The sequence below is a fragment of the Mauremys reevesii genome, linkage group 5 (genome assembly GCF_016161935.1).
Source record: "Mauremys reevesii isolate NIE-2019 linkage group 5, ASM1616193v1, whole genome shotgun sequence".
Taxonomy (NCBI): Eukaryota; Metazoa; Chordata; order Testudines; family Geoemydidae; genus Mauremys; species Mauremys reevesii.
Genome location: NC_052627.1, coordinates 49,563,257 through 49,577,046, shown reverse-complemented (window position 1 = coordinate 49,577,046; position 13,790 = coordinate 49,563,257). Strand labels below are relative to the sequence as shown.

The 13,790-nt window shown below is 42.2% G+C and overlaps 1 long non-coding RNA gene across 3 annotated transcripts in view; it reads left to right on the top strand.

The window, feature by feature from the left end:
• The window catches only part of LOC120406710, a 194,005-nt gene that overhangs the window by 76,656 nt on the left and 103,559 nt on the right, over positions 1 to 13,790 (top strand). For 2 of the 3 annotated variants that reach the window (XR_005599514.1, XR_005599512.1), the window contains one exon: positions 5,857 to 5,968. This is a non-coding gene — a long non-coding RNA (uncharacterized LOC120406710). Of the gene's footprint in view, positions 1 to 5,856; positions 5,969 to 8,932; positions 9,149 to 13,790 lie in introns of those variants that run through there. The other variant, XR_005599513.1, reaches the window with a different exon arrangement.

Sequence of the window (13,790 nt, the reverse complement as noted above, 5' to 3'; positions counted from 1 at the left end):
TGGCTGGCTGGCCAACTGAAGGGAACAGTGCTCTATGGCGGGCTGTGGTGGGGAGATGTTGTGTGGTCACTGACTTATGCCCTAGGAATGCAGAGCTTAAAAGGGGCAGCCCTGTGCCTGAAACCTCCCTTTTATATGGAGCAGTCTGAAGCAGAGCCCACCCTCCTTCTCTCTCCTTTATGTGGTAGAATACCAGGTTTGGTCAAGACCTGCTGTGGGCATTACTCGAGCCACCTCTTTTTTAGGGGGGCTGTGAAAGAATTTTTCCCTTACCACCATATTGGCTTGGGTGCAGGTTTTTTTTTGCTTGTTTTGTTTGTCTTCTCCACAGAAGGTTCAGGAAGAGCTCTGTTCATGCATTGCATGAAGAGTGGTAGGCTATATGTTGCAACTCATTATTTAAGTATACTGCATAGGAAAGGTATACAGTGACTGGATAAATGGCTTGGAAAATGACTTAAAAGGAGGTGTTTGTTAAAGGAATGAATGGGGGGCAGTTGGGGACTCCTATGATTGATACAGCAGAGACCCAACCTCCCATTTTTATAGCCCACCTTAACCGTCCTATGAGGAGGGTGGATGGTAAGGTCCCGGCAATGAATTTGCTGGAGGGACCTGGATGGAAAAAGAGTGGGAGCTGGTAAAAGCCCCCCAGGTAATTACAGAAAATATATAGGGTTACCTGCACTGTACACTTTTATCTGCCAGGTAGTCCCAGACAGTTAATAATAAGTTGTGGCCCGATTAAATCCATGTCAAATGTCTCCTGTCCTTCTTTCGTTATCACCAAATACCTGTCAGGGATGGTCTAGATAATACTTTAAGGAATAATGCATGTGCATTCTGCAGTTAAAAGATTTCACAGTATTAGATCTAAAATTCACCTGTAGACTTTGTATTTCCAAAAATAGCTCAGACACATGACAGACATAAACTACATAATGATTAAGAATTATAACTATTTCCACTCAGGCCATGTAATGTCCTATTAAGATGCTGGCTTGATGGCTTAATAGCATATCTCATATTTAATCAGATTACTCTCAAATTAATAAGGAGTATTTTCCTTTTAGATGCTTCATAATCTAAATCAAAAGTAGATTTTTCTACAGCTATATTCATTCTTTCTGCAATGCTCCAACCTCTACCAGCATAAATCTGAGTGCAGGGAAGTCCTCCAGAAAGTCATCTAGAGAAAGATTGTAATGGTAGAAAGCAGCACTCTTCCTTATTTTGGGGAAGATCATAAGAGACAAAGCTATCCAAGGAGTGCAGGGGTGGCTCCAGGCCCCAGCATGCCAAGCGAGTGCTTGGGGCGGCATGCCGTGGGGGGGCGCTCTGCCGGTCGCCGGGAGGGCGGCAGGCGGCTCCGGTGGACCTCCTGCAGGTGTGTCCGCTGGTCCGGTGCCTGCGGGAGGTCCACCAAAGCCGCGGGACCAGCGGACCCACCGCAGGCACGCCTGCGGGAGGTCCACCGGAGCCGCCTGCCACCCTCCCGGCAACCGGCAGAGCACCCCCCGTGGCATGCCGCCCTGCTTGGGGCAGCGAAATGTCTAGAGCCACCCCTGAAGGAGTGGTTTAAGGTTGTGCTTATTCAGTGAACATCTCTGACAGCCTTTGCCACAGAGGCTGTTATGGAGCCTCCAGCAGAAATTAAAACTGATCCCCATGAGTGGAACCCCTGAGAAAGGAAGGGCAGCATTGAAAGCACTGCATTGTCTTTCCTGGTACTTCCCTTTACCAGTGATAGAGAAAATGACACCATATCTATAGACTATTGAATTCAAATACTATTTTAGGGCAATAATTGTTGTAGAGACCACAGGTAACAGTTTAAAGTGCCTAAGTTAAATGGCCTAACTTTTTGGCCATTTTCAAAAATGACTTTCAATGAGAGTTGGGGTCCTCAATTCCTACTGGACTTTTGAAAATAAGACTTTGGCTCTTAAGTAATTTGAGCACATTTGAAAATTTTACCCAACATCACTTTTTCAGAAGCTCTTGACAAGAGATCTATAGTTCTGTCTCAAAACCAAACTTAATCTCTCCTCCAAAATTCTGGCAAAACCTAGAAATTTGTTTTAAAATAAGCAACCATTTAAGCACAGAAATAACTTCAAGCTATTAATTTTAATATGAACCAGTGGAACAAAAGCCTGCTTTTGCCTGTTTATTTTGGAGGGAGTAAGGAAAGATGTTCATTTATTCAGTTGCATGCATCTACATGTAAGAGCCATGCTGTAATAGAGTGTGGGGAAGAGCACCTATGACCCTCTGCATCAGCAGAGTGTCTGCTGCCCAGGGCCTGAAAGTAACTTCTTATTTAGAGGCCTAAAAATGTTACTCAAACAGAAGCTTAATCACTTTTCACCCTCATCCATCAAGAAAAATAGCTAGAGACAGAAAAGCTGTTTGAGAATTATCTTACCAACCCACCTAAGACAGACAGACAGACACATACACACGTATGTATGTTAGTTGAAAAAGTGAGAGCAGTTAATAAATTACCTTGTCACTTTCACTTTTTTGTACATAACTAGATGTTTCAGTGGCTGCATGGCAAAGTGTTAAATAATACAAATAATTTTAACTGAAGTGGTTGAAGACATGAGTGGATGTTGTTTTGATTAGCATTATCAACTTTGGTACCAAGAACAGAGAGCAGATATAAGAAGACATGTTAATTCTCTCAGGAGGTTCTGTGACTATGAAAGCTGGTTTTAAACTCAACGTGCAAGAGCAAAGTATGGCAGACCAGATATGGATTAGCACATGGGTAGCAAAATGCAGGAGGAAGAGGGTAGTACTGATGGCAGTTAAAATAAATAGAGTGTCCAGTTAGATTCTTAAAGTGCAATTACTGGAGTTGGTCAATGTCAGGTTAAAGAAATAATAGAAAGCACAATGCAGCATCATTCCTGACTGAAACAAGGGGTTAGGCTAGATGATCTGGGGGGTGGTATCATTTAGTGTTACTGATAACTGTCAATGATTGATTACTGTAAGGAGAAATACAGATGTTGCAATTAGATGTAGAATGGAAGGATAACAAAGGTATAAGTGACATAGCTGTATATCTAACAGTTTGTGTATATTGGATGTCAATGTGGAGCCATGATTTAAAGAATGTACTATACAAGGTACAGAAGTAAGTGAGTCTGGCACTGAGTGATGCAAGAAAAAAGAAATAGTGGGAGACTCATTTTGTGATGTTTTCTTTTTTCATATTAGAGAGATATGGATATAATTTCTATTTAAATAAAAGCTAGTGGGACTGGTTATTTTATATAACAGTTTAAAGATCTGTGTTAAGAAAGTTGTTCACTGCTAGCTGCTTTAGTTGAGCATATTGGAATATAGCATGTTAGATAAGAGGTAATCAAGGGTGCTTAAGCAGAAGTTCAGTCAGTTTATATTAAAATGTGAAAGGTAAGTAAAATTGCAAGCCACTCTATGAATGAAGAGAGCAAAACAGTGAAAAGAAGTTTGAATAAGCTGAAGGGACATGTATACAGAAAGGATATGTGGATAGATGTGAAGTGTGAGTATAAGGACAGGAGGAGTATTAGCATCACTGCACCTCTGCAAAAACTCTGTGCAAAGACAGGCTATTATGTGTCAGAGGTGGTGTCACCAGGGGTGGACAAATACAGCCACTCTAAATTCCCCTGGATTAGTTAACTCATTTTATAATCTTTGTGAGAGGTCAGAGAGAACAGATGCTGTCTGCGAGTCAAGTGCAGCATGTCTGCAAGCTGGCACAGTTGCTTTTGAGGAAGGTAGCCCTAGAGGATGAGTGCAAGAAGACTTCTTACACACAAATCTGGAGGCACATCATTGAGAGGCACATCATGCACTCCCTCAGCTCCAGTTTCATTCAGGTGGACCCCAGGCTTGACCTGTCTTTCTCAAAGTTTTTTGCACAGCTGGTGATACTAATACTCCTCCTGTCCTTACACCCAGGAAGCATATAGGCCTGGATCACTGGTTCACCCAGTGTAGCGGGATGCCTGAAGCACTCTTTTTCCCTCTTATGAACCACACAGGGTTAGTCATTATCTGGCCTTTAAAGAACTACTGAAAAAAAAACCCACCTAAATTTAGGGGAACAAAAGTGCTTTGAGAGAATGGACTACAGCTCACCCTTAAAGGTGCATGTAGATTCAATGCTAATAAGGAAACAAAATTCCCCTGTTAATTGTTACTATTCAAATGCAAGAAGAAAAACATTTTCAGTGCAGAGACCCTCTTGATCCAACACAATGGTTTTGCTGCTCACTTTGATTAGTAATAGCTATAAAGTAAAGCAAGGCAATGATAAAGGTGAAATACACAAGGAATTTGCTGAATTAAATTAACCTTTTTTTAGGTGTAAATACAGTGTTTTTGAAACGACAGGCATTTGAATCAAGGAAGTGTCTGGGGAATTTAAAATGTTATGCCACAAAACCTGTTGAAAAAAGTCAAAATATATCAGGAAGAAGGATGTTACTAATAGTAAGGGCAAAATTAAAACTGAAGATAGAGATTATATATAACTGAGTCATATCAGTCAATTTCAGTACAGGTGAAGGATCATACATGTTACATAATTTTCTGTGTTTCATTCCATCTTCTGGGGTGTTTAGGAAAAATAAAGAATATTTTCTTTTTTAAGATCATGAGTATGAAACTGCCTGTCCATAGGCCACCCCCCATGTCTATGTAGAGTCCGTTTGACATCAGTGAAGCTGTCTGTATCAGGGGTCAGCACAACCATGTTGTGTGACAGACATTTGACAAAATTACCGGACTGAGTGAGGAACATTGGCGGGGAGTTATGTCATTATGTCATAAAATAGCCCATATAATTTTCCACACTGAAAAAAACCAGTAACCTAGCTAGCTAATACTACTAATAATAAATTCAACTCACTTCAGTGTTTTTTAATGTACCTCGCCGCCACAGCTGCATCAAAATCCATTGTGCTCGTTGCTGAAGTTGCAATACGTAGACAGGCATCAACCTGACAGTTCTCAAGGCGATTTCTTGTGGATGTTTTGACTGAGTTCATGTGGCTGAAGCCTCGTTCACAGCAACATGTGTCAGGACTCAGTGTCAGTAAAAGAAGTGAAAGCCTTGCCAGGTCACTGTAGTCACTCTTACTTGACTTTAACAAAAGACACCATAATTTGATAATGTTACTGCCACAGCGGTTTGAGTTGACAAGTGTCTTGACTGCGTCATCCTCGCAGTACAATATATACTGCATTTCAACTTTGCTGGAGTCACCATGTACTTTGTAAATTCTTCTGAAAGTTTTTGAATTTCTGAGAACGATGGCTTTTGGTTGCAGGGGTCCAAGTAAAGCATGCATTTCACCAAGTCTTTTTCAGGAAACCGGGACTTGAATGCATGTTCATGTTTCTTTGCATATTTGATGAACGTTGCTTTTACCTGAGCAATCTCCATTTCTGGCAAGTAGTGCTGCTCCCACACTCCCTGAGCATCTCTGTGACCTCGGCCCTAGGGATAGACAGGTTGTTTGGAGATGCAAAAGATTCCAGCATAGAATCCTCATTTGAAGGCTGTTTAAATGGCTTCAAAATGACTTAGCAGTACTTCTCCAGAGAGCAGTATATGTTGTACAGATCAGAGTTCTCTTTCTGCAGTGCCAAATTCATTGCTGCGAGAACTGGCAAAACCCAATTCAGGAAACTAAGATACAGAATGAATTTAGGAGATTGTAGCATGTCATGGATATTCTGGCAACTTGTTCTATAATTTGGTGACCCATTCCCAAATAACACTCTCTCAAAGTATTGCACTAGAGAATCCCACAGTAGCTCGAACTTAACCAGCGAATTTTTTTGTAGCTGCCAATGGGAGCTGCAAGGGATGGTGCCTGCAGAGCCGCCTGACTGCACTTCCCCTCTGCCAGCAACAGCAAGGACAGGGAGCCGTTTGTGAGGAGATGAGCTGCCTGAGGTGAGTTGTGCCCTCCCCTCCCCCTGACCTCAACATTTTTACAACAGACACTTGTGTCCGTGTCAGGGGCGGCTCTACAAAGTAGGCTGCCCCAAGCAGCGCGGAGCGCTGCGCCGCCCTTCCCCAGTCCCGCGGCGGGTCCCCTCTTCCCGTGGCTCCGGCATCCTGGGGAGGGCGGCATTTGGCTCCGGTGGAGCTCCCGCCGGCATGCCTGCGGCAGGTCCACCGGAGCCCGGGACGAGCGGACCTGCCGCAGTCATGCCTGCGGGAGCTCAACCGGAGCCGCGGGAAGACGGGACCCGCCGCAGGCATGACTGCGGCAGGTCCGCTCGTCCCGGGCTCCGGTGGACCTGCCGCAGGCATGCCGGCGGGAGCTCCACCGGAGCCAAATGACGCCCTCCCCAGGATGCCGCCCCAAGCGGGCGCTTGGCCCGCTGGTGCCTAGAGCCGCCCCTGGTCCGTGTACAGACACGTTGCTGACCCCTGGTCTGTATGGAGGTACTTGCATTAGATTTTATATTTTTGTGAGAGATAGGTACTGTCTTTATCCATGTGTAGTCAGTATTTATCCCCCCCAAAATTACAGTTTAGGTCAGCAATCCTGAAATTTCCTTTTGGTGTGGATCCCAGTGCTTGCATGGAGCCCTGCTGCTGATGTCAATACCTTGCACAGTGGTATTCCAATCCTGACTAGAATCTGCGTGCTTCTCTAGTACAAATAATAATATGTATAGATTAAATTTGATCAGAACTGTGATTGTGGGTGCATCTAGGGGACAGAAGAGATAAATAAGATTACAATAGTTGTGGTATGATGTGAGTTGCACACCATTGCTATGAGACATGGAATACCTTTTCCTGAGGGGGGCAGAGAAATGATGTCATGAACCCTGTGAATGAATGAGAAGGAAGAGGATAGAATGAGCATAGGAGTATCAGAACCTGATTGTGATGGTGGAGATGAAGGACAAATACAACAGTCAGTTGTTTCTACATATATGTACTCTCATAATAGGGTTTATAGTAGAGCTGGTTGTTGAACTTTTTTTCTGAAAAGTATAGATTAGTCAAAACCAAACCTGTTCAGAACCGAGTCAGTTTCAATGATTCCCCCAACTCAAAAAATATTTTTGGGAAAATGTTTCAAAAAGGTCCGTGTCTTGTTTTGATATTTTCAAACAGTATACTTTCAGTTTCTTGAATCTAGATAACTTTTCTTTTCAAAATATTAGTAAATCAGACAAAAAAGAAAAAATGTTTGAACGGAAAATTAAATATTTCAAAATTGAGATGACTGAGCCCAGAACCAAGCCAGACTAGGTGAAGTTACTGAGATGGGCCCTGTTGGTCTGTTTGAAGACTGAGCCCAGAGAAGGCTGCTGAAAGGACACCAACTGAGGGTGCAGAAATGGGCCCCTCTTGGACTGTTAAAGAAGGCAGTGCCTCCAGGGTAGAAGTGTTGATGCTACAGCCCCAGAGCAGGGCTGTTATAAAGAATTAGAGACTGTATACCCTGGAAAGGGAGACAGTGTGTGAGTGACTCGGCTGGATGGCTGATTCACTGAAGATCAGCTGAACAACCATCAGCTCGTTGGGGGGGAGGTTGCTAATGGGATGTGGGTGTGACCCTGTTCAGAACTGAGCGATTGCAGGCATGTACTCAGGAGAGGTGAATGCCAACACCATTAAAACCTGCACACGCTAATAATCTTACCAGAGAGAACCTCCTCACTCTGATTAGGATTATGGTTGGTGTTTAGTCCTTCCAGCGATTCCCTAAGGATTGGGGCCATATTGAACCAGAAGTCCTGTCCTTTTGCTGGATCAAAAAGGAGGCCATGAGCCAGTTTAAAACTAGGCTACTTGGCCAAAGATCCTACCTTTATCACTTGATCCGTCAAGAATCCAGTTTGGACTATTATATGGGCACCTCTCCTAGGGGATGTTGTTTCTCTGGGGATGTGTCAACCTCAGTGAAATTTCCTAATCACTCCCTGCTGTTCTCCTATTTACCCTTCCTATGGAAATAGATACATTTCCTCAATAACACATAGACAATTGTATTTTTAATATAATAACTCCTAAAGATAGTAAACTCAATTCAGTATGGTTTAACTCAATTCCATAAGGTTTGTGCAGGATATGGTCAGTCTGTCACAGAAGGGTAGTGATTCCTCCTTGTTAAAATACACTTGAGTTTGTTCTTTTAAAACCTTTTAAAGGGTGGCCTTTATTTGTAACAGTTCTCTGCCTGCTAAAGTTCACTTACAAAAGGTACAAATACAATCATTAAGATGCAAAAGATTTGAGAACCTGCAAGATTCAGAAAACCTGATTATGTGGCAAGGTGAAGGATCCTATAACTTTTATTGAAAAGAGATGTTTCTGATTCAAATGCAGTGGAACTCCTTCTGTATTAATAGACCATTTTATCATTATGCTTGAGAGAGATTTTAGAGTGTTAATATTAAACCATTTTAAAAAAAAAGGAATTCATAAACTTGTATCACTAGAAAGAAAGCTTGCTTTAAAAGTTTCCTGCAAATACATTTTCTCTGGAGTGTTTTTGAATTAGATACCCACCTACTGTGTTCTTTTCTTTGAACTCTTCCATTGCAGAAAGTTTAAAGCTAGATTATAAATCATTAACTTTCTCATCAAGTAGTCAATGCTTTGGATTTCAAAGTATTATTGAGCATTCTTATTTTACTAAGCCTGTCATTTAAGGCTGCTGTTAGAATGCTGTAGAAACTTCCCATGACAAAAGCGTAGATGCAAGCCAACCTACCAGTCCTAACCATGTTTGTGTAATTCTGAACTTTTAATCATTTTTCTGAAACAATTAAGATGAAAGTTTAGCTGTCCTTATAGTGTCTGGTTTAGCTGCTATTGAGTTTTGGTGCATTCTGTTGAATTTTAAGTTATCTTGTATAATTTTCCCTTTCATATTTGCCTGGGGAAAAGGAGGAATGGCCAGGTCTGTCATATCCATCTGAACTCTGGATGCTGTAATGGCCCTTTGGGGCTGCTCTAACTTACCCTGAGTGACCAACTGAGCACCACAACCTATCCAAGATAAGGAAAGTACGGAGGAGAACTTTGCCCCAGCCTTGCAGTTCCTCTAGAAGTGTGTTAGACGATGCTAGACTGCAGTCAAAGATATAGCTATAAGGCTTTGGTTCCCTCAATCCTGAAACACCCAGTGTAAACTGGAGAGTGAAGTGGTATGTAGAAGAATAGACATGGCTTGAAACTAAAGACAATATTTACATGCATCTGTGTGAAGTATAATTTCTGAGTTTCACATGGCATGAAGATATTTGGGTTCCATTTGCACTCTCTTCCCTTCTCCCCCACAAATGAAATATCCTGGCAAATAGGCAATAGGGATCTGGGGACATACCCAAACCTCCTTGACAAAAAATTATATTGTGGCTGTGATGGCATATTGAACCAATCGCACATGTACGTTATATAGATAGATGTCAAACAAAGCCAGAGGTGGATTTTTGTAATTGAGTTAATGGCATTTAGCTAAGCAGGTACACTTGACAATATTTCATCATAACTTCTGAAAAGTGGAGGCCTGGTTTTTGTTCACTGGTTTCATAGAGTTTTCTGAAATTTTGGGAAACCAGTCACATTTCAGAAGATTGGAAAAGGTGCTGCATCGTACCTTTTTTCAACAAAGGAGAGTGACCAGCTTGCTCAAACTATAGAAAAATAACACTGCTGTCAGTCCCAGGGAAGGTATTTATGATCATCCTACTGTACTCACTGAAATACCGGTGAGTCTCAGCCCAAAAATGAAACACAGCCAATTTAGTTTCTGCACAGGTTGATCTACAATCTATGCTATATGTCCTCTGCAGAATGTTACAATCCATGCTATATATCTTCTGCAGAATGTTATTTAAAAAAACAAAAAACAAAAAACCTAGAATGACAAAAGGAAGTAAAACTTGTGTTTAAAGACTTTTCAGCCACTTTTGAGTCCGTGCATTGATCAGCAGTGCCAATACTGCTCTACCAGTAGGGTATGCCCGAAAATTTAGTATGCCTAATGGAGGAACTGTAACTTTAGCTGGATCAGTGGTTGTATTAGACTGGTTTTGAGGAGAATCAGGAGTATGCCAGAGACGTGTTTTCTCACCTACATTATTAAATGTTCCAATAGACTAGCTGACAAAAAAGCTGATTAAGGCCGCAGTAGGAGGTGTAAAGTTTAATGATTCGTCATTAGAGGATCTTGAGTGACTCTGCCACTGAATGCCTCCATGGATTAAGCTGTGCCCTATCAGTGTGGGAGGACTGCATGAGCTTGGAAAACATATAATCGTGAGTGCATTTTTTTTGCCATCTAGTCTGCAATAACCTCAGGAAAAGAGATGGTAGGAGGAGTGTAGACACATTCTGTGCTTTACAATTCTGGGGGGACAGCATGGTGACCTGTGCTGCTGAGTTTGCCATGCTGACAAAAAAGGAAATGAAATTCAAAAGTTCCCGGGGCTTTTCCTGTGCACCTGGCTAGTGCATCAGAGTTCAAAGTGCTGTCCAGAGCAGTCACAATGGAGCACTCTGGGATAGCTCCCGGAGGCCAATACCGATTTGCATCCTCACTACCCCAAATTGGACCCAGCAAAGTCGATTTTACCACTACTCCCCTCACCAGGGAGGAGTACAGAACTCAATTTTAAGAGCCCTTTAGGGTGACGGAACAGGGTTGATTTTGTGGATGCAGTCATTTTTAAATCGACCTAACATGGCTAAATTCAATCTAACCCTGTAGTGTAGACCAGGCCTGAGAGCTAGCACAGGCTGGAGAGTTAAGAGGGCACAGTGGTACCCTAGTTTCAGGTTATACACTGGGGATCCTGTCACAGTCTTCAGAGTGGTAGCCATGTTAGTCTGTATCAGCAAAAACAACGAGGAGTCCTTGTGGCACCTGGTTTGGATTTTTATCTCAAACTAGGAGATACTTAGACAATCCTGGAAAGCTGAAGTCTTGCATCAGTTTAGGACAAACAACAGCAATGGTGGGATCACTTCCAATATGCAGAAGAAGATATGCTTTTACAGAATGTTTATAGAGCTGAGGTCCAAGGATGCAGACACAAGCACGAACAAAGATTAGGTTGGAAGATGCAATTTTAAGGGATTTAAGAAACCTTAATCCTCCCATTCTGATGCTTGCTGAAGGAAGGAGTCTTGAAAATAACATTTAAGATGGAATTCTTTTACATGCCGCTCCGGCTACAACATAGCCATGTGAATCTGCTAATGTTGCATTTGGCTTAGAATTTGTGCCATCACATCCACAAGGAGGAAACCTTTAATATGGAGGAAATGTGGTGTGTAGATGTAGCAATATATCTGTTTCTGTGTACTCAGTGGTGAGCTGCAGCCGGTTCGCACCGGATCGCGCGAACCGGTTGTTAAATTTAGAAACCCTTTTAGAACCAGTTGTAAAGGGCTTTTAAATTTAACAAAGGTTCCAGCAGCTCCCTTCCCTGCCCTGCCCTGCCCGCAGTCCCAGCTCACCTGGCTCCAGCTTTGTCTCCTCCTCTGAAGGCTCTCCCTCCAGGCTTCCCGCCAATCAGCTGATTGGCAGGAAGCCTGGGAGGGCTGAGAAGGAAGCAGCTGCAGCTTCCTGCCGGTAAGCTGGGTGGGGTTGCGGGGAGGCGCCGCGTGTCCCCGGCCAGGCGGCGCAGCTCCGGGCCTGCCCCGGCTCTGACCCTGACCCCGACCCGGCCTGACTCTGGCCGGCAGCTCATCACTGTGTGTACTGCACCATTACATCTTTCTAAGGAGTATTCTGTCTACTGAGCCTGGCAACTGGAACACATCAGAGTGTGTATGCATTCTCCTCTGTGCCTGAGGAACAAAGGATACAAACATATTTCAGCCCCAAAGAACCTGGCTGTTTAGCAAAAGCTGTAGACACAGGTATTTAGCTTTAGTGTTCCCTAGTTCAATCCTTTTGTTGTTGGTCAAGATATTGGTCATCACATAACTGGGGGTTTATCTAGGATTTGAACTAGTGTAATCCCATGTAACCCAGTGGTCAGGGCACGTGTTGTAGATCACCTTTTCTGCCTGACCCAGAGAGGATGTAGGACTACTACAGATTCCCTCTTGATGCCGGCACTTTAGCTTAAGCTATAGAGACTTATGCTCTCAGTGTAGAGGCCTGTGGCTCATATCAGCCAAGATGTTGGCTTTCATTAGTACAGATTGCTATTGAAAGGGTGCACACACACAGAGTGCTCTTTTTATTAATAATTTACTTTTGTTCTTTCAATCTGGCTTATTTATGTTCAGATCATCACAACAAAGCATCCATTTACTCTTTGTGTATGAAGAACACAAAATAAGTATAAACAAATAACTTTTAACAATTTCTAAGACTTGATACTGCAAGAAAATAAAACCAGTGATGGGAATCTAAAGTTATTTCCCTAGAGTTTCAATACAAATGTAGTACAAAATTCTCAGTAATCATTTAGAATAGTAGAGAATGGCATTGTATAGTAGACAAAATAATAAAAAAAAATTGGGATATTCAGCTAATAAATAATGAAACACCAAGAAAGCTCATTGGTAATAACACTGCTAAAGTTAAGAGCAGAAAGGAGAAAACCATTTCTCTGTAAAATAATGATTTTATTCAATCTGAACAATTTAACACACCTCTGAAGACCTTGCTCAAGTTGATCAAAGAGAATTTTATGATCAAAGGTGCTTTTTAGTGATCTAAAGAAGCAGTGAGAAAATAACCTTCATTGAGTAAGCATAAATTCACAATGTCATTCATGACCCCTACTAGCAAAGTCCTATGTTGCAGACTAAAAATTAGTCTGTAATATAGAGTAAGAAATACTTTTCATCTAATATAGATAAAATAACTAGAAAACCTTTGAGGAGAAGTGTGCCAGAAAATGTAAGTGACTTACGGGGGCTACAGTATTAAAGTGAAGAGATGCTTCACAGGTAATGACCTATGTGAATGAGTTTGGTGTCAATTCAGTTCAGCACAAACAAGAATCCACAGCACAGAAACAGCCACTACAAGTGGCATTCTTGTTGGTAGTCTTAGCAAAATCAAGAATTGAAGGGAGATTGAATTAGTCTCTCCTTGTTGGTACCTCCTGGTCTGGGTTGAGGCATACTGGTGCAGCAATGAGTGGCTGAAAGTTCGTGCTGCTGTTGCTCCTCATGCTGTTCAATACAATAAGCTCAGAATCAAATCATCACAGAGGAAAGTATCTGAGCGTGTATAAGATCCAGCAGTGGAGTCTTTCTTAAATAGTACATTCTCACACTTTTTTTTAAAGGGGAAAGATAAAAACATTTTTTTTATTCTTTGAATTTTATTCATCATAAATCTGTTAGAAAAAACTAGAACAACTTGCAAATGAAACACACCCACAAACATAATAATCCTGTGCCAAATCTAATTCCTCTTGAAGTCAATGGAAAGCTTCCCATTATGTTCAATGGGAGTTGGATCAGAGCAGCTAGTAGCATTAACTAGGGCTATGGGAAATGATCAGCTACAACCCATCCCACATCAGGATGTGATTGATGTTAGACCTACAGTACCCTCAAACAGAAGCCAAGTTCGTAAATATCTGCACACAAGTTGGTGCTATTCACAGAGCACAGGGCTCCCAATCCCTTCCTCTGACATTTGTTTCCTGTCCAGTTGGAGTCTCCTCAAACTTACTTTTGTTGCTTTGCAAGTGGACCTGCTCCCACTCCTATCCCTTTCGCTACATGATGCCTGGTATTATCTCCTGAAAACTCAGAGGAGAGGCCAAGT